Genomic DNA, 23269 nt, shown 5'->3' with positions numbered 1-23269 from the left:
GTAACCAGGGAGAAACCGCGTGGTTTTTATCTGAATTTTCCTCACCCTCTCAGCTAGAAATCTCTACTTCAGTAGCACTTGAAAAAGACTGATTTCTACAATGAAATAATTGTTTAAATTAACTCAGTACATTTACACATTTTTTTTTTAACATGTTCACATTGATGAACTGGAAAACTGGAAACCATTTTGGTTAGAATAAAAGGAATTCATATGAGTAACTTAACTGAAGTTACATGGTGCTGATTGGGAATCATTGTTTTAGACACACAATCATTGGTGGCTGCTGGTGTTGTCCTGTTCCAACCTGCATTCATTTTGGGAGGAAAGGGGGTGCAGAGAAAAGGGAGGTGGAGCCATATGTGAAACCCGTCATATATCCAGGGCTCTAATTACCTCCCCACTCCTCCCTTGTGTCTGAGACAGATCCTCTGGAGCCAGAAGTGGAAGATCAGCACTTTCCATCCCTCCTACCTGCTCTGTGTTCCTTTTCTCCTTTGTCACAGCAGGGCTTGTGTTATTAACCTTCTGTCTGCTCATGCAAATAGGACGCTATAGTCCTTCCTCTCTGGCTGGAAGCTCACTTTAGACAGTTGAGCTCTTATTTCCACTTATAGATATCCTGCAGCATTCATCAGAGGTCTAAAGCCAGCAGCATTCAAAGAGGAAGGCGGTGAGGCCAGAGAGAGTGACAGGCCGCTGTTGTTACATTATTGTGGGTTTTTATTAAAGAATGAGGGCAAAAATGTAAAGAAGGGAGAAAGGTAATGGAAAGATGGAGGAGGACGGGTGTGAGATTCAGGGAGTGACAGGAAGCACAGGAGAGTAAAACTGAGAAGTTCATCATGGATTGTGTTAACGTGTGTGTGTGTGTGTGCGCGCGCGTGTTTGGCTGAAAATACACTGCTGCAGAACACAATGGGGTCAGGGGTATACTTAGTTTTGATGGCGAGGGCCCTTGACTCCCACGGCTAGTTCCACATCCTCTGCTCTCAGCCTTCATCGTTAGAGCCACTAAGCACCTCTCAAGGTGGTTATTGTACCTCTCATCAGCACAGCACGCCGATTGGGCAGCGGCGGCAGATACGAAAGCCAGGCGGGGACGGCAATAATCATCAGATGTGAATCAAGCGTGAACTGACATCTTTACACGGGGCCCTCCCGGCTGATAAACGGACAGCTCGTGGCGAAAAGGACCCGCTCACATCCTCATTATCCCTCCCTCTCGCCTCACCGGCTCAAACCCCACCCCTGCAATGACCAATGATGAGGGTTCGTGGTGTTGCACATAAAAGCCGTATTCATGCTCGGGGACATAAAAATGACAGCTGCACTTTAAAGTGTTACTGTGTAGCTTGTAACGGCAGACACAATGAGATACACAGTCGTTAAAAGGGCTCTAATTTGGCAGTTATGGGTGTGGGAATGCTACGGAAGTGGTGTGGGAATGTGCCTGCTGATGGTCTGACCGAATGCCACTGCCATCACTCTACCTGTCAGTCAATCTCATCTGCTCATTACGTCGCAAATGACATTTTTGGCTCCAAATATTTGTGATGTTCACACAACTTAGAACACAACACACATGCAGACTGTGCTGATCCTGGATCAGTGTCGCTTACATTAGAAACTGAGACACGCCAGCTGAACTGTTGCTAAGACCCGCCCATGAACACATCACCAGCCAATCACAGTTAGTAGCGGCTACACAATACACCCGGGGATCCTGAGTTCAGAACGCCACAGACGAGCATCGTTACCTGTATGGGATATCGCGTTGTTTTATTACTTAAAAAAACATAAAAGCAACGTTAAAATGATGCGCATGGTGATCGATGCGGCTCTGCTGCGAGGTATCCTGACAGGCTAACGGGGGCTAAACTCACCAGAGCCAAACGTGTGTCCGGCGGGTTGAATTCTGCTGTCCTGCCACTCACAAAGATTCCATGATTAAACAGCAGTGGGGTTTTCTTACCTTGGATTTTTATGTAAATTGGCCCAAAAGTTCATGAGACTTGAAAATTAAATTTAGAAAATTGATCAGGAATCGAACCGATGAGCAGAATCGTGAAAGACATCGACTCCCTATTGGCAGTTGGGATGCTAACTTTTTAAAGTGACCACAAATTGCTTTTTCTTATTTTATTTTTCTAAGATGTCGCGCTTCGGACTGCAGAAGCACTGCAACAAAGCCCGCAACTCTGACAGGTCATGGTCATCCAGCTTAGGACGCTAGTAAATCCTCAGTTCTGGCGTGGTGACAATTCAGCGGCGAGGACGAAATGAGGAAACCTAATGAGCGACATTCGAGTGAATAAGTGGAAGGGATGTGAAACAGCTGCCACCTTTACTAGCAGACTGTTGTCCGCCTGCAGCCCTCCTACGATGAGCCTCTGAATCCTGTCAAACATCATGGTGTGTCTCAGCAGTGAGAGCAGCGCTGCAATCATACAGTTCCTCTGTTCATAACAACAATTAAAGGCCTTTTTTTTGTGGACATGCAGGGAGACAAGAGACTGCAGGTGGGCTTTGACTCAGATAATTCTGCTTTTGTCTCTCGTTGCTAAATTGTTGCTATGGTTTCAGTCCCATCCTTTTTAAAAATTAAATGCCAGTAAACATTGCAGCAAAGCAGTTCTGTTTGTAACCAGCCAACGTTTTGTTTTGGGTTTGTTTTTTTTTGGGGAGCTGGATTCATCACATAGAGAGTGGATGTTCTTTTATTTGTTTTATTTTTCTCACTTCCTGGTGCTTATTGTTTACAAGGCTTCCCATTTAGTGACCGCATTCAGGACATCGCGAATGGAGGCGCACACATGCAGAGGCGAGCACGGCAGGCACGTGTGGATTACTGCTGGCCCCAGGGGCTGCGTTAAAAAGATGAATTTACACAACTGGAGCAAAGAATACAGAGCGGCGCTTTTTTTGTCCTATCACATGGTGTAGTACATCCACAATAGGATGTGGTGTAGTTTACATCACAGGCTTTTCATTTCAACACCCTGAGGTGCCGTCAGCTCAGCTCCCAATGGGCCATTTGAGGAGTTGTCATAGGAACGTACACTGGTGAACGTCACAGAGCTGTTGAGTGGGCACAGGCGGCTGTGGGAGAATGAGAGACTGTTAACCACTCAATAGAGTAAATGAGGCACTTCATGGTTAAATATACCCCCTCTCCTCCCCCCAAAAACCCGATCAATATCCCATTTGTGGGGTCTGCAGGCTGCGGTCTCCTCTGTCCTGTAATCAATAAATTACATTTAGTTTCTGTCCAGTTTCTCTCCAAACCATAGCAGAGGATTTCTCTATTTCTTCTGCTAAAACTGTGGTTGCCCGATAACTTCCTTTGTTAACATTTAATGTGTCAACACTTGCTGTCATCAGTTTTAATCGTTTTTTTCTTTTTAGGGCTGTGCAATAAAATTAGTACAGTGGTAAATCCTGATACTTCATGGCTAAAGCCTCCGCCCCACTGAGGTTTCAGCAAGTTTGGAAGTTTATTTTTTCGAGCTCCGTTGCACGACATGGATCCAGTTAACTTGGATTACAACATGAACTTTGATGTTTGACATGCATCAGCACGTACTACAGTGTGTCTGCTAGCTGCTAGGGCACCTGGGAGATGTATTTCTGCAGCTATTTACTTCCATGCGTTGTCCGTCTTGACACGGCCACGATGTGAGCCAGATGACATTGCACAGACGAGGCTTCTGCTGCGGCTCTACTCCACTAATTTTTCCTCTTTTTGAGAATCCCTCATATTGGCGCATTTAGCTGAGCACACGTCTCCAAAATGCCCATCCCTGGTATCGATGCTCTGGTGTGGATGCATTCGAGGAAATCCTCTTCTCCTCTAGCTGTTGCTGCACGTTTAGTTTCCTCCCATCACCTACTTGCACCTGTCATGGCGGCCAACATTAGACCAGAGCCTGCAGCGTTGATGCATCATTTGTAGTATTATGTTACCTAGGTGGTACACATGCAGTTGTAGTTTCAGCTCTGTTATATGCATCATAAGGCGATAAGCGCCGATGCGCATCCTATCGGGAGTACCTTGCTAATAGCTAGCCCTGCTCTGTGAGTATGTGATTGCCTCAGTAATGTACTACTGACCCTGTGGGAATAGAGCATTACCGAGTAAGCTGTGAATGAAAAGTTTGTTTAAAGAGTAATCCCGCTTAGTTTGACAGCATGACTGAATCTTAAGCACTTGATCTGAAGTCAAGACTGCTTATTCAGTTCAAGGAAATGACCAAATAAGATGACCTGGCCTCGCAACTGCGCATTTACAGCAGTGGCTAAAGCTGCTTTTATGCTATCCCTAGACACGCTGGTGCACATCTATTGGAAAGTAAATAATACCCTCTCTCTGCAGCACATAAAAGCACATCTGAGCGGGTGGTAACTGGCGGTGGAACTGTTGTCTCATGCAGCTGAGGTGAGCGTGTTTAGCAGCAGACTGAGTGGGCAACCAATGTTCTGTTCCAGGAAAGTGTGTGTGATTGGTGGTTTATGATCATGCTTGCAGAGTGGGCTAATAGAGCTCCCTGTCTGAGCTTTCATGCTCCATTATAGTCATGCTCTAAGACTGTGACCATCATCCAGAGGAGCGGTGGGTGATGTCAGGATCAGGAGGTAGCTGGTTTACCTGCCAGCTCCCTCACGCAATGTGTGTGTTAATATCCGACTGTTCCGGAGAATTCGGAAGGAGCGAGTGACATTTCAGTCCTGCCACTGGTGCAAAACCGGACGAATGCAAACAGACGAGGGTGAAGAAGGAAGGGTCATTTACACTAAAAAAATTAAAATTTCAAACTGAAGAGACGATGTGATTCAGGATGGTCTGTCCCTTCAGGGCAGATGACGAAATCATCAGGCAAATTCAGGGAACGTCAAGAGTTCATATGAGAAATAGCTCAACATTTTTTTTTTTTAGTCTTTCTCTTGCCACTTAATATATGAATAGTTCTCTACCGTTGGGGCAGACCTAGAGCACCGCTCTCCAAACTCTCTTTACAAGTGCCAAGACTGTATTTTTACCGACCATATCTAGGAATTATTTTTCAGCTAAATATGAGATAGGGTTTTAATATGGCTGAATGAGTGGGTGACACAGAGTGGGAGAAGGTATTAAAAGGTTTTCTGGTCTTTTGTTTTGCTTACCCTTAAGGCAAAAAAAAGAAGAAAGAATCACTGCAGTTTTTCTTCCTTCAAATCCACACCAATGTTAAGTGAAATTCAGATTTTCAGGAGGGCATCTATCAAGTCTTTTTTTTTTTTAAGCCTTATGTTTCTTTCATTGTGGCACCACAAATACGATACTCTTGTCTGAAACTCAGCATTTCAAGCAAAAATGCCATTCTTTCATACTAGAAAACGGTCAGTAAAAATCTCATGACCTGATTTAGTGTCACTCCGCAGCAGTACACAGCTGTGGGTCATGTCAAGACACTGCCACAGTGGACTGTTTCTCAGGGCGGAGCCTAAATGGTTAGTGTACAAAAAAAGCATCTTTATTATTAAACTGGATCATATTTTACTGTGACATTGTTTGCCTGGGACAACTCTCATATGCCTCAGCATACGAACCCCGTTTTGCTTCATTGGGCAGTTGTGGACGTGCTCGTGATTACTTTTATTCTACCGCTGGTTCTTTGTGTTGATCTGGCGATGGTCTCCCAATTGTCCTTGCACTTTCTCACCAGGAGTTTGATGTCGTTTGTACATCTTTGTACTCTGTCAGAGTTGAGTTTTGCAATTTTGGATCAAGGTAGATCTCCTGGTGCAACCGCTTTTACAAAACAGGAACCCATCTCGTCGTCTTCTTCTTCTTGTGCAAGCCGCCGAGAGCTGCACTCGCCACCAACGGATGGATTGTGCGCTTTTTTAGAAACAACAGCCTGTTGCATTTGGGACGTGCAGTAACCAAGTTTGGGCAGCATGCAGATGGCGTCCAAAATGTCACACACACAAGCTGGATCATAAAATGTATGCCACTGCGACCAAAGCAGACCCCGACAGACTTTAAGTGCATGAAGTGACCTCTCAGAGGTCTTATTGGCTTACTCAGCCCAGTGTGTCCACAGCCAAACCCAGCAAGACAACCATGTGGGAAGTGTCAGGGAAGCAGCTCAGATGGCTGTGCTCTGTGTGGCTCCGACCGTGTATAGTAATAGTTTTAGCATTCAGGACCAATCAGGGTCACCGTCGGGTGTAACACACACTCAGGGTTGCAGGACTTAGGAACCACCACGAAGTCCAGGCAGCCAGGAGGGACTATTTCTTTTTAAGAGAAAGGCTTTCTGAACCCAATAAAAAGGGTTTAAATTGGTGTGTCTGTAACTTTCAAACCTGATTTCTTATTCTGGTATAATCTAGCAGTCTACATGTGGTAATGAGGGTTAGGCCATGCGTGTGCACCTCGGGGAGTTCAGCTCACCAATACGCACATCTGTGTCTTTGAAATGGATCTTTCCATCGATAATTCTTGCCATCATTCTTCGATTCTTGGAAATACTCACCTTCATAAATATTCCCAGTAATTTACCTGCGCTTATGTATCCACAAATCTCCCCAAATCAGGTTTGCAAATAGTGGACACGAGATTTAGAATGATTCAAGATGGCTGGGCCCGTCAAATTCCTCAGAAATAGTGATAAAGTAAGATTTGCTTAGAATGTCGGCAGATAATGATGATTGGTTGATTAAAAAACTGTGACTTTAGGAAATGAGTCTCCACTCCTAGCCTGGTGTTCAAAACACAGCCCGCCATAAATGGTGACCGTTCTATACGATTAGTATATTGTGATTATACCACAACTGTGTGTGTGTGTGTGTGTGTGTCGGGGGGGTAAAGTTTCCTGTCAGTTTTGGTGGTGGCACTCAGGATGCACCAGGCATCATGTGGATCAGGCGGTGTATCTGCTTCCACTGTGGCTGTCAAAAGCTACCAGCCTGCCTCCATAACACCAGACTAATACGGGCTTGCCCTGCCAAACACACCCCCTATCCTTGATTACCAAAAAGATGCAGCGTTCAGCCCAGCCTATTATTTCCAATTTCTCCAGGAGAACGTTAATCTAATGAGCATTATCGGCAGCTAATGGGAATTATAATTAGTCAGATGCAGTAGATTATGTGTGCATAATTAGCTGTGTCTGTCAGCTCCAATTAGCATGACAGGAATTAGGAGACTTTGGAGTTTGTTGCAGGGTGGAGGAGAGGGAGGAGGGCGAGGAGATGGGGAGATAGAAAAGGTGGGGTTAAGAAAAGATGGAGATGCTGAGAAGAGGCGGATGTGTATAGAAACGGGGGGAAATAATGTATGCGTGTGTTCAGGAGCTTCAGGCGGAGATGAGACGATGCTGGGGGGGTGAGGAGACATGTGGCAGCGGGTCCCAGCTGGTTCAGACACAGTTGAAACCATTTAGATTCTTCCACAGCCACCATATGTCTGATTAGCCATGAATGAAACCCTTGGGATGAATCTGACAGTTACATACAGATGAAATCCAAATAATTAAAAAGAAAAATCACTGGGGGGGGCAAATACAAAGACCAGAAAAGACGACCCTTAAATCTGTGTGTCACTGATTTACTGTCAGTGTGTTGGGTTTGATGAACACAAAATATGATGATTGTTGGGGATGAGCCACAAAGCCAGTGAGGGGTAGCCACTGGCCACCCAAGGGCTCCATAGAGACACGGTTGCTTGCAAGCTGTGTTTTTCAGAGTAATTCACATGTAGGCTGTTTATCAAAAACGAAAAAAAAAAGAGTTAGCGTTGAGGAAGGTACCTGAAGGGACGGGTCTGTCCATTTCCTTTGCTCCTTCAAAGAAATAGTTTGACATTAGGGGAAGTGATGGCTTTGCAATAGCATTTTACAATCTGCACTGAACACAATGCTAGGCTTAGCATAAAGACCTGCCACGTGGAGAAACACATTTAATTGTACATAAGAGCAATGAAACCCGACCCAAAAACACACACTCCAGAATCCTCCTCTGAGTCCTGGTGTTTGGGCCTGGCTGAGTTTTGTTGAACGTCCGGCTGACTGAGTGTCTGGCTGTGACAGTGCTTTTGCTCTGAGCCGTGGGCGAACTCTGGGCCACATAACCACCAAAACCCACTGACCACTTCATTTGTTATGCTTGTAAATGAGGAGGCCAAAATACCAGAAACACCTCTCAGTATACCGCAGGTCAAGAGCACTTCATGCTGGATAATAAACATGGAGTGAAATGAAAACCTCTCTTGACACCGTCAACACAAACAAAAAGATTGTCTTTTGGAGAGGCAGAATTTAAAGCAGAGCTGTCGGGTGCAGAAGGACGCTCGCTTTAGGAGGGGATCGCGATGCACAATAGACACGGGGGGGGAGGATACAAAACCCCTAAACGCCTGTATCATTAACTGATCTGATGAAATGGTCCTAAAGATCAGAAACACCATTTATCATCTCATCCTCCTGAAGTGGGCTTTCTCGCTGCTCAACAAACCCCCCCCTGCGGTATTTCCAACCCGTCTCCGCGTTGGCGCCACCTGAGGCACCCTGAGAGCTGTCTGAATGAACACGTACTGGAAGATACACAGGTGCCTTAATAGATTTGATTGAGAAAACACTGTGTTACATTAGCATAGATTATCTCCATCTATTTGACCAGGCTGCATGTGTCGGTGGAAGCCAGTTGGCAAATAGCTGCAGTCAACAGCAGTGAGGCGAGCGAACTGTACACAACCTCACCCAACGTATGTTAAATCTTGTAAACAGCAGGCACACACACACACACACACACACCAGAGTGCTCACAAACATAGTTAAGCTAACACGCCTTGTGCATAAACAAACTCACACACACTCATTGGGTGGGGGGGGGGATTCCAACAGTGTACTGTCAGTGTGGTTAGCCTTAAGCTACTCTTTGCTTGAGAGTATTGATCTGGCTCAGCTCATATTTACAGCCCTGTGATGTGTGTGTGTGTGTGTGTGTGTGTGTGTGTGTGTGTGTGTGTGTAAATATGCACACATGCTGCAACCCAACGGTGGAAGCCACATGCACACACCCATCCGACACACACCCACTCCTCCGATCAGTGCTCAAGGCTACTCCCCTCCCCATGGACGCATGCTATGTCAGTGTGCTTCCTGTCAACGCCGCCGTCTGCTCCTGTTGATGTCTTGCTTCTTTGACAGGCACACTGAAACTGACAGTGTGATTTGTACTCCAGCACAAACACGCCTTTCAACATCAATTCCCATGATATGGCTTGGAAATGCCTTGGAAATACTGCGACTGTGTGTTTTACATTTTTTATTTTTATTTTTTTAGGTTGAAGTGCAGAGCAGCGTGCAGCGGGTGAACTGCTACAAGTTCAACATCTCACTCAAGAGCACTTTGTTTGGGGTTGATGATGACTGTCGTGGAGGTCTCTGCAGGCTTAGATGCTGCTGTTGTGATCACTTTGGGAGGGTTGGGACTGTCGGTGTGTTTCATAAAGACAGCCTATAAGGATCGTTGCTTTCCTGTGGCAAGAATTACTGAAATGCATTCTTTTGCGAGGTGATGACGAACACGGTAGTTTACAGTTTTGGTTTCCACGTTTTTGATCAGGTGCTTCAGCACAGCTGTTGGTGTGAGGATTTCAGATTGGAGGATGGATGTAGAAAATCAGCAAATGTTTGTTTTTTTCTGGGATGAGAGTCATTTTGTTGCAGTTCTGAAAAACTCTCAAATGACCTCCTCATGATCAGGTAATTTTTTGACAGACAGGTACTTTTTTCTTTTCAATCTCTCATAACTTCATGAGTTGGAGCCTGGCATTTTCAGGGACGAAAATAGTGGGTGTCTCCCGCACTTATGAATTAATGACGGCTTAAAAAAATGCTTGAAAAACGATGGCAGTTTAAAAAAAAAACAACAACTCAACACTGAAAACACGGACAAAGACGGAGAGTCAGGAGCCGCAGGAGTTTTCCAGGAGAAGGAGAAAGCTCTGGAAACTTGGAAACAACAGTTGATACACGTGGACGGAGTGACCATGAAGCTGTTTCAGCGAGCACGTGTTCTAGCTCACTGCAAATTAAAGCAACACTTTGCTAAGAAAAAAATGTAATTTATCTTCAAGTACTCAAAAAAGGTGTCTTCATCTCACAGAGATGTTTTTTTTTTCCCCTCCAGCAACACGTCCTCTGTGAATCCAGGTTGAAAGAGCCGGCCATCTCTGTTCATCTTGAATCTAAAGGTGGATCGTAGTTCGTTTTTAGCCAGAAGTGTTGGCGTATAACTGAATATGTGGTTGCGTAAAGAAGGCGTGGATATCACTGGACAATTCACTCAAGAGTTTCTGTGTTTTGTGGCTATGGGGCGCCATTAGCTTCCAGCTAACATACGTTGCTGGCTCTTTCTGCTTTCTGGAATCACCAAAATGTGATGCTGGAGAGGAAAAAAAAAAAGTCTCAAACTCGGTGTCAACGCAACCTTTCTGTGAGTTCTTGATAAGCTAAATACATGTTTTACGCTTTAAGCAAAGGTATGAAAAGTGGATTATAATGATAATAAGAGGCCACGCCCACAGACGCCAGTCAATATGACTCTAAAGACTTTGTTTGGCTATTGGTTCTTGTGCACCAAAATTGGTGAAATTTTGTCCCCTGGCTTTGCGGCTTGCTTTGGTCTATGGTGCCTTGATACGACAGCGCTACCTCATTAAGCTAACCATCTCAACCAGTTATCCATTCATCATTTATATTTTATTTATTGCTGGTAATTAACAAATGCATTCTAAAATTTCTACAGGCAACAATGAAGTATGATTTCTAACTTTTAAGTGTATTTACGATATTTTTCAAAAAGATTCCAGTTTTTTCTTTTCCAACTTGTTGATGTATTTCTATAATACTATCCTGAAATGGATTCCAGTGAATTGTGCAACTCCACATCTTTCCACAGAGTTCCCAAACGTCAACTTCACAAGTGTTTGCACTCTAAAATTTTATCTTTTTATGAAGGCTTTTTAAAGTTTTTTTCCAATGTTTGGATAAAATCTCAAATAATTTGAAGTATTTAGTTATGAGAATTGTTGCGGTGATGTTTGAGCATTGTGATTGGCCGACAGGAGGCGGTCGGCCGTGAATCGATCGGTGCGTGCAAAGGTGGGCATGGTTCAAGCTGCTCTGAGCCTCCTGGAGATGAGTGTGTGTCTTCTGGGCAAAATCTGTGGATTAAGGGAGGCCTGAACTTGAAACAGGAAAGGACAGAGCAGTCAATAACACACTGATTAATGATAATGGCATGCAAGCTAGGGGGATAATCTTTCTAAGCTCTTTTTATCTAAGGACCGATTGACTGAAAACAGAGAGGACAGAAAGAAAATGCACCGATCCCCCAGCAAAACCAGAGCCCTCCAACCAGGCTCAGTGGTTACGGCTTCACTTTTTGGGGGTGTGAGTGGAAATGCGTTTGCTCAAACGGCGTGCCACAGGGAGGAGGAATTTTTGAAGGCCAACTCCATCGTTGACGTCACCGTGGGCTCTCTTGACCGGAGATTGTGGATTGCAGCAGAAGCTCTATTGCAACCAGATGTGTATGAGACTTGCAGATTTTGTTCAGCTAGATAATGAAAAATAAATGCTACTTTTATGGTTTTTCAGAGCACAAATGCCATCATTCGAACTACAAGGCTAACGTTATGAAGACACAACACCGCTGTCACTCCTACAAGCTTCTTGTTTCTTCCCTGCTCGGCGAGATGACGTTTTGTGAAGATTGTTAAAATCTGTTAAGCCTGTGTGAACCGCAGACCTTATTTCAGGCATTTTTCGGGACGAGGGAACTGGATGTTGAAGAATGCACTTCTCTGGTGTGAAATCATGACATGGACTTTGACAGAGTAAGGTCTGAACAGGTTTTTTTTTTCTTTTTACTTGGGGAATATCAAAACATTTCCTATCTGTTCCATTTCCAAACAGATTCATGTGTTCTCCGAGCTGTCTGACTGTGGATAAATGCATTCATGCACTGCTACTTTGGGCCAGCAGCTATTTTGATAACCGCCAACACTTCCCTCCATCAACCGTCTACATTATGCCACAATCATATCATCCATCAGTGCAATTTTCTTTCACCTTGCTACCAAATACGATCATAAAAGCCTTGCTTATTATAATAGCAAATTTCCTCCCTCTAGTCTATCCTCCATCATCAAATGCTTATTGACAGGGATGAAATGGAAATGATGCTTTATCCTGGGCACTCTCCATCAGTCCGGCCCATCTGAGACTTGGAAGCACTGTTCAGAAATTTAAGAGGTGCTGATCCGCATGCTCAGGCATCAGCCACTCGCCTATAGATTTGCACACAAGCATCACGTAATTTATGCAGCCTCATGGACACAATTATTCCTTATATCCACAGTTGTGAAGATACGCAGGGACACTGGCAGTCTCGAGATGGATCGAATGTCTCTTCTAGTGTTTATCTGAGGAGCTTGTCATCAGTTTGTTGGATCGGAGTTGGATCTTCTATGCTGAAGCCTGTTGAGCTTTGTGACATCCATAGGAAGGAACCAGCACTCTCAGAAACTCCCTCATGTGAGCCATAACACCCCTGTGCACACTTTTCTCTGCTTTATGAAGTCGTCAGCGTTCCAGTCAAGTACGGACACTCATCACGGCACAAGCGTTTACGGCGATGTTGCTAAAATGAAGATTAAAAAATGAAAGATTAAATAAAACGGAGAAAAGGCGTACAAATAATGACTCACTTTGAAAATCTGCTCGTGTGCCGCGGAACGCTGACGGGAAGGAGGCGGTTGCGGTTGCTCTGCAGAACCGGGAAGCGTGAACGTCCCTTGACTCAGACGCGCTGTCGCCACCCGCGAGGAAATCGTGCGACATTCATCTGATTGTTATTCCAAAATCAGCTTCATAACGGCCACAGAATCCGAGTGCTGACATTCACAGATGAGCGCTTTACACATTCCACAGAAATGCTCTATTTTATTCACGTTTATATAGATAGTAAAAAGTTACAACATTTGGGTTTTAATCAAAATAATGTGAAAATACCACTGTTTTATTATCCATTTCTTCATTTCCCACCCAGACACCCTCATCATCTTCGGTGTTGAATCCCTCGCCTCTCTTCTTTTCCCATTTGTCCCATCGTCCTTGGCTGTCTCACATTCACAGTGGGGCTGAGTACCAGCTCTGTGGGCCCCACACTTCCTGTTCGATTGGTCCAATAGTTTATTCACTTCAGCCAGACATAAAAGACATCAAGCTGACTGATCAGCGCGCGGGAGCCGGGACACGGCTGATCAATGAGGCCTTGGGTTGAGAGGAGGGGGATTGTTGGAGTGGTGGAGATGAGGGAGGGGTGGGGGGTGGGGGAGGTTGGACAGGTAGGCTGACAGACGAACAATCAGCCGGCCAATCAATGAGAACTTTTGCTGAGCTCAGTTAAGAGGGGGCACTCAACCAGAGCCTTACCGACTGGAGCTTTTGTCTCCTGTACTCATGAGCTCGCTGAGTGACACACTTCCAAAAAATATAATAATAAAAGAAAAGGAAACGTCGAGATCAAATCATGATGCTGTTTACTTGGCTGCGTTCCATGAACCAGGTGTAGGAAATCTGCTAATGCGGTGTGATGAATGCCTTCTTCATAATGAAATTGCATGTGTAAGTGTGTGTCGGGGGAACCATTGATCGGACTCCATTCAAGCCTTTGTTTGTCTGTCCATCACATTAATAGCACAGACACTGTTGATTCGATATATTGGAAAACAATGGAGGCACCTGAGTGTTTGAATTATTTTACCACTTTCAAATGCAAATGCAGCTGCAAGGAGAATAATTCAAGGAAGCCAGTCTTAAAATAATTCTTGTTTAAAAGTCTGCTGGTGTCCTCATTAGGGAAAAGTATTGAATCTCAATAGTTGTTTGATACGAAACCCAAAATGTGTCAGAAGTGGTTAACTTTAAAAAAGCAGTACGTTTCGTTGGAAGTATCAGTGGCTAAACTTCAGTATTATATTGAACCATACCTCAATGAGGAGTCAATGTAAGATAAAAAAATATGAAGTTTATTTAAAGGAGAAGTTTTTCTTTTTCACTGGGATACATGAGAAGGTGGTTATTGTTGCTTGTCTGTGGGACGTGAGGAGAAGTTCAAGTCAGCGAGAAAACTTGTTCAAACTGGGCTCTACTTTCCTTTCTATTAGAGTCAAACTGATGATTGACACCAAAATTGTTTTGTTTTTTTTCCCCCTCCAATAATGGAGCAAGAATGCTGTGACCAGCAACTGAGTTTGGTTTCACCGCAGACAGGCTCAACAAATGATCCCTCGGTTAAGGTTCTGCAGCGCCGTGGCAGAGCTGTGTGTTTTGACACGTTTTACAGAAGTCATCAGAGGGGAGCTTTTAGGAGGAACTGCTACAAAGAATTTCTTTCCAAAGTCATGAATGAATATTAGCTGATTTTGAAAACAGCGCCGCGTCACTTTGTCAGCGCATTTCAGTGGAAGAATCAGGGAAAATTAATTTTCCACGGAACATACAGTACATGCAGTTTTTGAAATGTGCAAAAGTATGGGAGTTTATGAGTTGCCCGTCTTCTTGTTTGCTTTCGGTTTTCTGGTGTTTCAGTGGTTACTACTTTTATGTGTTGCTCGTCTGTTTCTCAAAATCGCTGCTGAGGCTTGAATGACAAAGTTAGCGGCAGAGGTGTCAAGTCTTCAACCCTTCGTTGCCTCTGTGGTACGCATTTTTGATATTTGAGCCCCAACCACTTGTCATCGGAAGTTCCACAACATTGTGGCAAATGCCCGTCATCAAATGAGCACTCTGGCTGCCATGACAACGAGGCAGGTTGTCAGTGAGCACGCGTGGTACCACGTAGGCTCAGATTCGAGACCAGGGTTGGGTGACTGTATGGTTCGCAGGTTGAATGATTGCCCTTAGGTCATCAGAGGTGTGTCCTTAGGAAAGACCTCATGATCGGCTGTGTGAGGGACCCCAGAGATTTGTGAAGTGCCAGTGTGTCGCGCACCCTTGAGGGGTGGTGTGACGGAGCCCGTCACCACAGGGAAATATGGTCTCAGTGAGCCTGTCCGGTACGTCGTGGACCAGGGTAGGGATTTTGACTTTAGATCAGTAAATATCCATATTCATTTTAAGTGGTTTCTTCGCCAGTGCAAAGGGGCTTTTCATTTAAAAGTTTACAGATTTGATTTAAGAGTTGCGGGACAGACATGTCTTTCTAAATGGGTAAAAGATATCAGTGGAGATCATATAGGAGCCGAAAAGAGTCAATACTGTGTATGTACATGTGAGATATGTACAAAGAGCAGTGCCTGCAAACGTGTTGGTCATATCGCCACTATCAGGCAAGGGATTACGTTTAAAACTTGTTCTACGGCCCCCTTGTGGACAAAAACAATACTGCCAGACAGTATATTGATGGAGGAATAGGAGAGACAAAGGAGAGACATTTACAGCGAGAGACAGAGGTGAGGGCCACAGTCCATCACGTCTCTGTCATAGTGTGATGGGGTTGTCGGTAAAATCCCATGTGTCTTATCAATGGGGCTTTAACCTTCGCTCAGTCTTTTCCCCTCGCAGATGCAGACGAGCAGGAATGGCTTTGACTGCAACATCATTAGTTTTCTCCTGTGATATTTTTTCTCACTCCCAGGGACGCCAGTGAAAATGGCTTCTGAAACCGAATCACATCATCGCACGCATCACATCATCAGTAAACATAGGTGTGTTGAGAGAATGTCGTGACATGCGATAAGTGGAGTCTCTCTGTAGAATCAGTCTTCCTCGGCCCGTAATCGCGTCACCCTTGAGCTGAGTCCTTGCCATACAATTATTGAGAACATGCCTTTGCTCTTAACATACGAATGCAAGATTTGCATGTTTTTCTCATTTTCTCTCTCTCAAAAAAATGGTTGCTTGCATCATTTTAGGCAGACACTGCAAGGGAAGGATAAGACAATTCCCAGCATGCCAGGACAGTTTCCCAGGCAAGCACACTTGCCCACCTCCGCTGTGTGGTAAAATCTCAACAGGGCTCATACAGAAAGTGGCTCCCAGCCCAGTCGGTGAAAGGCGCAGTGTGTCAAGACGCTGGCGAGCTGATCGATATTGAGCTAATTGGAAAATTGCGGCAGGAAATGTGATAATGTGGCTGTTCGCTCTGGTCTTACTCTGGCTGCACTCCCCAACCGCCTTCCCCCTCTCTTCTCGCTCTAGGGGGTCGAGTCTGGGGTCTTTCAATCTAGTGGCTCTCTAATAAGATTGGAGCCATGGGTCGACCCGAATGAACGTCACAGCCAGTCTTAGCCAAGGCGCACATAGGCGTGGGAGTCCCACATGCTAACAGTTATTCACACGCCCATGTGTAAGCGGAGAACGCAGGAAGAGAAGCTGGTGAGGTCCTGCTAGGGATGTCAGTCCCCACTGTTTGATGGATCAAGCTGCACCCACCTTCTTGACTCACAGACATCTGGTAATGGCTCACAGACAGGAAAACAATCAGGCCGGCAGAAAACAAAGCACAAAGGCAATTGAAGAGAGCAGAGAGGAGAGGCAAGGGTGGCATGACTCTCAGAGAAATAGATACTGGGATACCAGAATAATACCAACAGGGAACTCAGCTCAAGCGTTAGAAGTCTAGACAGTGAATTTTCGAGGCTGCACAGTTGCATCCAGAATCAGGAGTACCTAAGAGAAAGGGGGAGAGCTTTGAAGAGCCCCTCTTAAGGATTTACAGTGTAGACTGTAGCTTTCCACATGTCCATGATGTCTGCAATTTTGTTTCATGCATGCGATTCAACTCCAGAAGGCAAAATAAAGATCCACTGATTAGCTGAGGATGAGAGGCTAATTTAGTCTTTTTTTCCCCACGATTACGCGTGTGGAATCTCACCAACACATCAGATATCACCGAGATTTATGGCCCCCAAATATCCGTCTGTAGAAACGAGGCGTGGATGCTCGGTTAGTCAGACGCGCATGCTGACAGCTTCTCACTCGTGTAGGACACGCTTTCACACTTTGCTTCAGATTCCTTTGTTGTTTTAAATGGGTTCGCTAGCACTATCCCGCCTGGTGACAGAAGATCATATGATACACGGAGCTCGGCAGTTGGAAACACTTCAGCAAACACAGGCCTGATGATTCACTCTGATCAGATCTGATGATTAAAAATGCTTCAACGAGTGCTACCAGCTTCCCTGATGGCTGGTGGCTCGGTACACAAACCCTCCGCAAACATCCTCTGATGATAAAATCCATATCACGTGGACCTTCGTGGATTCCTGGACACAAAGTAGAACAGCAACTTGAACCTAACAGACAGGCCAACTAGGTCTGATGGATCGGTCAGTTCACTCAAGGGCGTCTGGAGATGTTTTCCCATCATCTTAGGTTGGCTAATGTGAGTGTAGCCATGGTCGTTGAGGTCAGTGATTGTGGCTGCTTGACACTGCAATCTATTTCATTGCAGGTCTACGTTCTGCCTGCCCAGCAGCATCATTGGAAAACAAACAAGCAGTGGAGCGGGTGTATAACGCTCTATTACAGCAGCTAGCAGGATTTAGCGTAGCACCAGCATCCTCCATATGTTCAGTCTAATATCATCCATGATGTATACACGCGTGATCCTTTCAGTATCCCTGTGGCACACACATACAAGTTCTTACACTCCAAACCGTCTTCCTGCTACCGAACTACAACATTGGCAGTTTGAGTACAACAGAGTTGGACAACATGGGCATTCCATCAGCCAATTTAGTGCAATTTGCCATAATCTGCTTTCAGTCTGAACACCTCGAGTTGGTGTAGGTGTGCTTTTGCTCTCGCCCAGCAGCAAGTTAACACAGTTCACTCAAGCTAAGGTAGTTTACTCCTTGATGGACAGCTAATCAGTATCTTTGTGGTGGAGAAGCTTGTACTCCTCAGCTGGGAGAAATTGGAGGCAGCGAATAGTGGAGTTTCCTTTCTTCTCTTTCTTTGCTTTCCCTCAAAAGAATCTGGTCACCATTCACCAATTAAGCTGCTCAAAAGCATCGGGCAGACTTCTATAGCCTCCACTGGGGAATACAGGTATTAACTTGTGGCTGTTTTACAGGCGTATATAATGAGGCACTTATAGGCAGGATGAAATAGAAGGACTGGATGGAGAAGCAGTGTGGGTGGGAGGGGATGAAAAAAAAGAGGGTCTCCTGTCCCATTTCAGACTCGAGGGATCTTCACGTGTCACTAGCATGCATTGTACTGCCAGACACGCGTGACAGTGATGGGCACTGTGGGCCTGGGATCCAGCATTTTCTGCTCCTCCCAATTCCCTTGGCCAGGTCTCTCTCTCCCTGTGACAAGATGAGGAGACGTCGTGTCAGCTCAAGTGCGACAGTCTTTGTCTTACTTTCACTCATTCACTCACTCTTTGCAACCTCTTCCGAGTTACAGTTTTGTGTTAAACATTCTTTTTTGGAAAAAAAAAAGGAATTTATTTCCCCTGACTCCTTCTTTCATTCTCTCTCTTGTCTTTTTTCTTTGTTCCTCGACACCTCTCTTCAAGTACACTCTTGGAAAAGCAGTTGAGGCGTGTTTGGCACAGAAAAGGTGCTGGTGGTCAACATCCTTTCCTTGAGTGTGGACTGTGTCTTTGATAAACCACCATTTGCTCCTATCAAAGCTGCTAATTTAGGACATGTTTAAGAGGAGCGCAAGGCACCCTGTGGAGCAGAGCCGTCAACTTTTCTTCTCACAGCTTTCACCTTGGATTTCAACATGAGGTGTATGTCATGTACCTGGTTTGTCGCATGTGTCTGTACTAGCAAAGAGGAGGAGAGTTAGAGCTTACAGAGAAGTAACGCGCGAGGAATGCTTACATGTTATGAGACCTCTAGATTCAGGAGCACCACTCAAGATGCTTTAATGTCAATTCTCATTTACGTCACAGACGGACAGAGAATCGAAAAATCCCGTCTCTCTCTCTCTCTCACTTATCCACTGTAACCTTGGGGGTGGGAAAAAAAACAGGCATTAGATTAAAATGGATATGATAGAATATTTAAATCAATGCAACTGTTGACTCGCGCAACGACAGACAAACAGCAGCTTCCATCCAGGACAGTTATAGTTGTTTCTAGCGGCAAGTGCAGTTATGGCTGGCAGATTTAAAGCGGCTGGTGAAACATAACATCATCAATGTGAGTTTAAATACACAGGCTGCACACGGGTGACTTGTATATGACATGAATTGGCTCAGCACTCTGTTGGGAGGCAGGACCAGGATGATTGAAGTGACGGTCATCCAGTTGAGTCCGTTAGCTGTTTGGACTCATTAGAGGGGTTTCCTTGAACATATTTGAAGTACCGCCTCAGAAAAGGTTGAGAGAAAATGGCAAAATGTGAAAAAAGACACAAATGCAAGAAAAATACAACAACAACAGGGGAAACTCTTGAGCTCATGACGCATGATAAGATTCCTGCCACTCCTCGGTCCGCTCACTGCCAACACCATCATCCCATGCTCGCGTGAGAAGTTCCAGTCATTGTGGAGAAGAATCATCACGTTGTAGTCAGTCATGGCAACAGAGGTGTGGTGCAGTGGGGCTGGAGCGTGAAGGCTGGAGTAGCTCGGCTAACCAGGTACTCGCTCGTTTGCTGAAGGGTCTCTGCGATCTCTCGCCAACGCTTATCCTTCGTTACTTTTATGTAGCAACACGTGACTGACCGGCCGTTTCTGCTACGTCTTTGTCCAATACTCGCTGGCAAGTAGTGAAAGCAGAAAGATGTCCTCTTTTTCCTCTCTGACACAGCCATCAGCCACGCGCGTCATCGCCTCGACTCCCATCTACTGACAGCATTGCACAGCCTGTTTTATTCAGTCCAAAATCAGGTGATGGAAACACCCTTAATGCCCGTTTCCTTTACTGCACCACGCCTTCCGTTCGCTCAAAATTGGCTTGACAGTTAAGTGGAAATACACCACTGTCACAGCCATAGTCAAGGCTGGAGTCTCGTCGAAGGGCTTCATAGTTTTGCGCTACAATGCTCATGGGAATATGACGGACTTTTTGTGTGCGAAGAGTTTAAAATGGAAAAGTTTGAGCCGAAAGTTGAAACACCTCACTTTCCCACCTCTGCACTCTTATGTGAAGATCTATTATTGTGGGACTGTCCTTTTTGAAAAGTTACTTAAATCACTGAGAGCAATCTCCTTATTCTGCCATGGCAAAAAGGGAGTTCAGACACTAGTTGAATAAAACGACAAAATTTAACTCCATCCTTGACCATAAATTCAGTCGACAGTGAGCTGACGAGGCAAAAGAGAACCATTTGTTTTCCTTCTTAAACTTCTAGATAGTGAATTAAATCTGCTCTTTCAACAGCAGACAGCTCGTCGGCTGGCATGAGCGGCTCCAGTGTCAGCCCAAATATCTCAGGCTGCCTTGGCACTTTTGTGTTCTAACATGAGTCACACACAGTTTTCGCTTAAGCGCATTGTATGTTGCAGAATTTGTGTTTGCTTTCTTTTTGCATTCTTGTTAAATGCTGTCTTTCACTCACCATCTCACGGTACACAGGGAGAAATGTCTTCTACGAATCAAAATGTCATTGTTTCAGTTTTCTATTTTAGTTTAAAGGTCCTCACACATGTACCTGACCCGGAAACCATACGGGTTCTAATTGGTACCATGGCAAAATCCTCGAGTCTTTTTGAACACTCACCACTGGAGTGGATCGTAGACGACGAGCTCACGCTGCGCTGATGATGATGATGATGATGATGAAAGTCACGGAGGGGCCAGCGATCAGACGTATAGGTAAATTAGCAATGCTACTGTTAGTAGCAATCAAGGCAACAAAGGAGCGCTCATTGCAGTTCAAGAGGGCAAAGAGTCGGCGTTATCTTTATTACGCCTGATGGAACAAGGCTGCACAGCTGATACTAATCAAGACATTTGTTTTCAATACTAATCAAGACATTTGTTTTCAATTGCCATGACAAGAATTGATGTTCGAGGGGCTTTGGCCATGCTACTAACGAAAATTTGGATGTTGTACCACCTTTTTAGCTACAAGGTGATGAATTATATTTATAACAGCCCAGCTTAGGAGAGATGACATCAGGTGTTGCTTTAGTTAGGCTGCCAAGAAGAAGAGAACACTTATTTTTGTGAGTGCACTGAGGGAACAGGATGCGTAACTTGTTCCTAACATTTACTTATTTTGAGCTGACAAATGTCGACGTTAGCTGAGGCCACAGTTTACAACTTGTTCCTGGATCGTTAGTTGGCAGAATTTGGTCATTTTGGGCTCTGCGATACAGAACTCTGCTCTGCATTTTGGTTATTTTGAGGCCCCGATATAGAGCTTGTCTGCTCAAATGAGTTATTTTAATATCTACTACTTCGTTATTTTACAAATTAATTGAGGGAACACACACACACACACACACACACACAAAAACATGTTCTCTCTCTGGTCTATTAAGACCTTGATATGTTTCCAAGCCCACAGTTATATTTCCAGTTCCAATTGTGGAATTAGTATAAAACAGAAAACAACTTTTCTGAAAGAGGGGGAAAAAAAGGATAATAAATTATTTCACTTTTATATGTAAGTCCACAGCACTTTCACATTATCTTGTGGGCCATGCTAACATGTTTTCAATTACCCAGGCAGCAACTTAGTAAAGTTATTGACAGTTTTCCATCAGAGAGAACAGCATTAAGCCCCGTATCCCTTTTACCTTTTCTAATCACACTGGAACCCTTATCAAGTAGGCTGCACCATAAAAGCCGTCTTCCCCTTTTCTTCTTTGACTATCTCGGCTTCAACAGCACCATTTATTTCACCGTGAAGACAAGCCAATCTTGTTTTGTGTGGATGTACCCTTCCTCAAAAGCTGCCTGCCTTTCTTGTATCTCTAACTTCATCAAGCGCCTGATGAAACCCATACTGGCCCTTCTGCTGATAAGGTAAGCCAGGAAACGAGATATATCCATCATTCACCTACTTAACGCACGCACACCTGTGTGTGTGTGTGTGTGTGTGTGTGTGTGAGTGAGAGAGAGAGAGAAGGTGGATGTTACACTCTAACAAGATTAGGATTAGAAATGTGAATAGAATTGCGCCTGCTGCTGCCGCCCAAGTAATCAAACGACCTCAAACAAAAGACTAGTTCATTTTGTGCTACTAATTCCTGCTCGGTGGCTTCACAGAATTGCGCTCTCATTATTTGATTAACCCCCCCCCACACACACACACACGCACGCACGCACACACACACACACACCCCCCCCCACTAACTCCTCCGCACCCATACACATTAATGCAAAAAACCCTCATAAATAGTGTTGTGGGACTGCTGCCAATGTGGGGCGCGGGTTCAGCTGGGTAGTTAATCATCTCCTTTAGCATGTAATTTGTGTAAACAACGTTTGTTTGAGTGCCGAGAGAGCCAGCCCCCCCCCCAACCCCCACCACCCCACCCCCAGGCCCTAGTTAGCTGTGATGCGACGCCATACCTGGGAATAGTAGTTCATATGCTGAAGAGGCCAAAGGTCACAAGGTGTTCATAGCTGAGTCTCTTTGCCAAGTACTAATGGAAGCGGGGGGGGGGGGACTTGCCGGTGTAGGAGTGGTTGTCATGACAGTGGTCCTGAGAGGATGGAGTGGCGCTGCGCATAAATATGAACAGAAAGATTAATTATCGGAAGAAAGTGTGTGTGTGTGTGTGTGTGTGTGTGTGTGTGTGTGTGTGTGTGAGGTATGTTGGTCCATTTGACCCTCCTGCTTCAAAACCTGCCAAGACCCTTTTGAAGGATGTAACTCCTTTTGCATCTTTTGGGTGGTTTCCACGGTCACCGTGTACACAAGGTCATTTAGTTACTGATCGATAGCTTGTATCGAGCCAACACTCCCCGCACAACCCCCCTGTTTCTGAAATGGCCGTTAAATCGATGGGAACAAATGAAATTAAGCTCCTGGGTGGCTCGGAGGAGCAAATGATCTTCCTGTGATTAATAGCGCACTGTAAATGCATCTGTGCCGGCCATATCACATAAGAGAGTATTTCCTTGCCTGGCTTTCTTTCCTCAGGGTGGGACTAAGAGAATGAAGCTGTGGTAATGGTGTTTATCTGAGGGAAGCACCGTTTGCTAGAACACAGAACGGCGAACAAACCGTTTTGTTTGTACAGATGTGGGTGTATTGCTTTCTGAGGCTGTGATTGTGGAGTTTGCGGA

At 45.0% G+C, this 23269-nt stretch overlaps 1 long non-coding RNA gene across 5 annotated transcripts in view; it reads left to right on the top strand.

Moving 5' to 3' along the window:
* Nucleotides 1–23269, top strand: part of LOC147262366 (uncharacterized) — a 136250-nt gene that overhangs the window by 13933 nt on the left and 99048 nt on the right. The gene's annotated exons all lie outside the window — the stretch shown is intronic.

The sequence above is a fragment of the Aulostomus chinensis genome, chromosome 4 (assembly GCF_037954235.1).
Source record: "Aulostomus chinensis isolate RoL2024-O1b breed Wild chromosome 4, RoL_Achi_v1.0, whole genome shotgun sequence".
Classification (NCBI taxonomy): domain Eukaryota; kingdom Metazoa; phylum Chordata; class Actinopteri; order Syngnathiformes; family Aulostomidae; genus Aulostomus; species Aulostomus chinensis.
The sequence above is the reverse complement of the archived record's forward strand: the minus strand, read 5'-3'. Positions and strand labels throughout refer to the sequence as shown.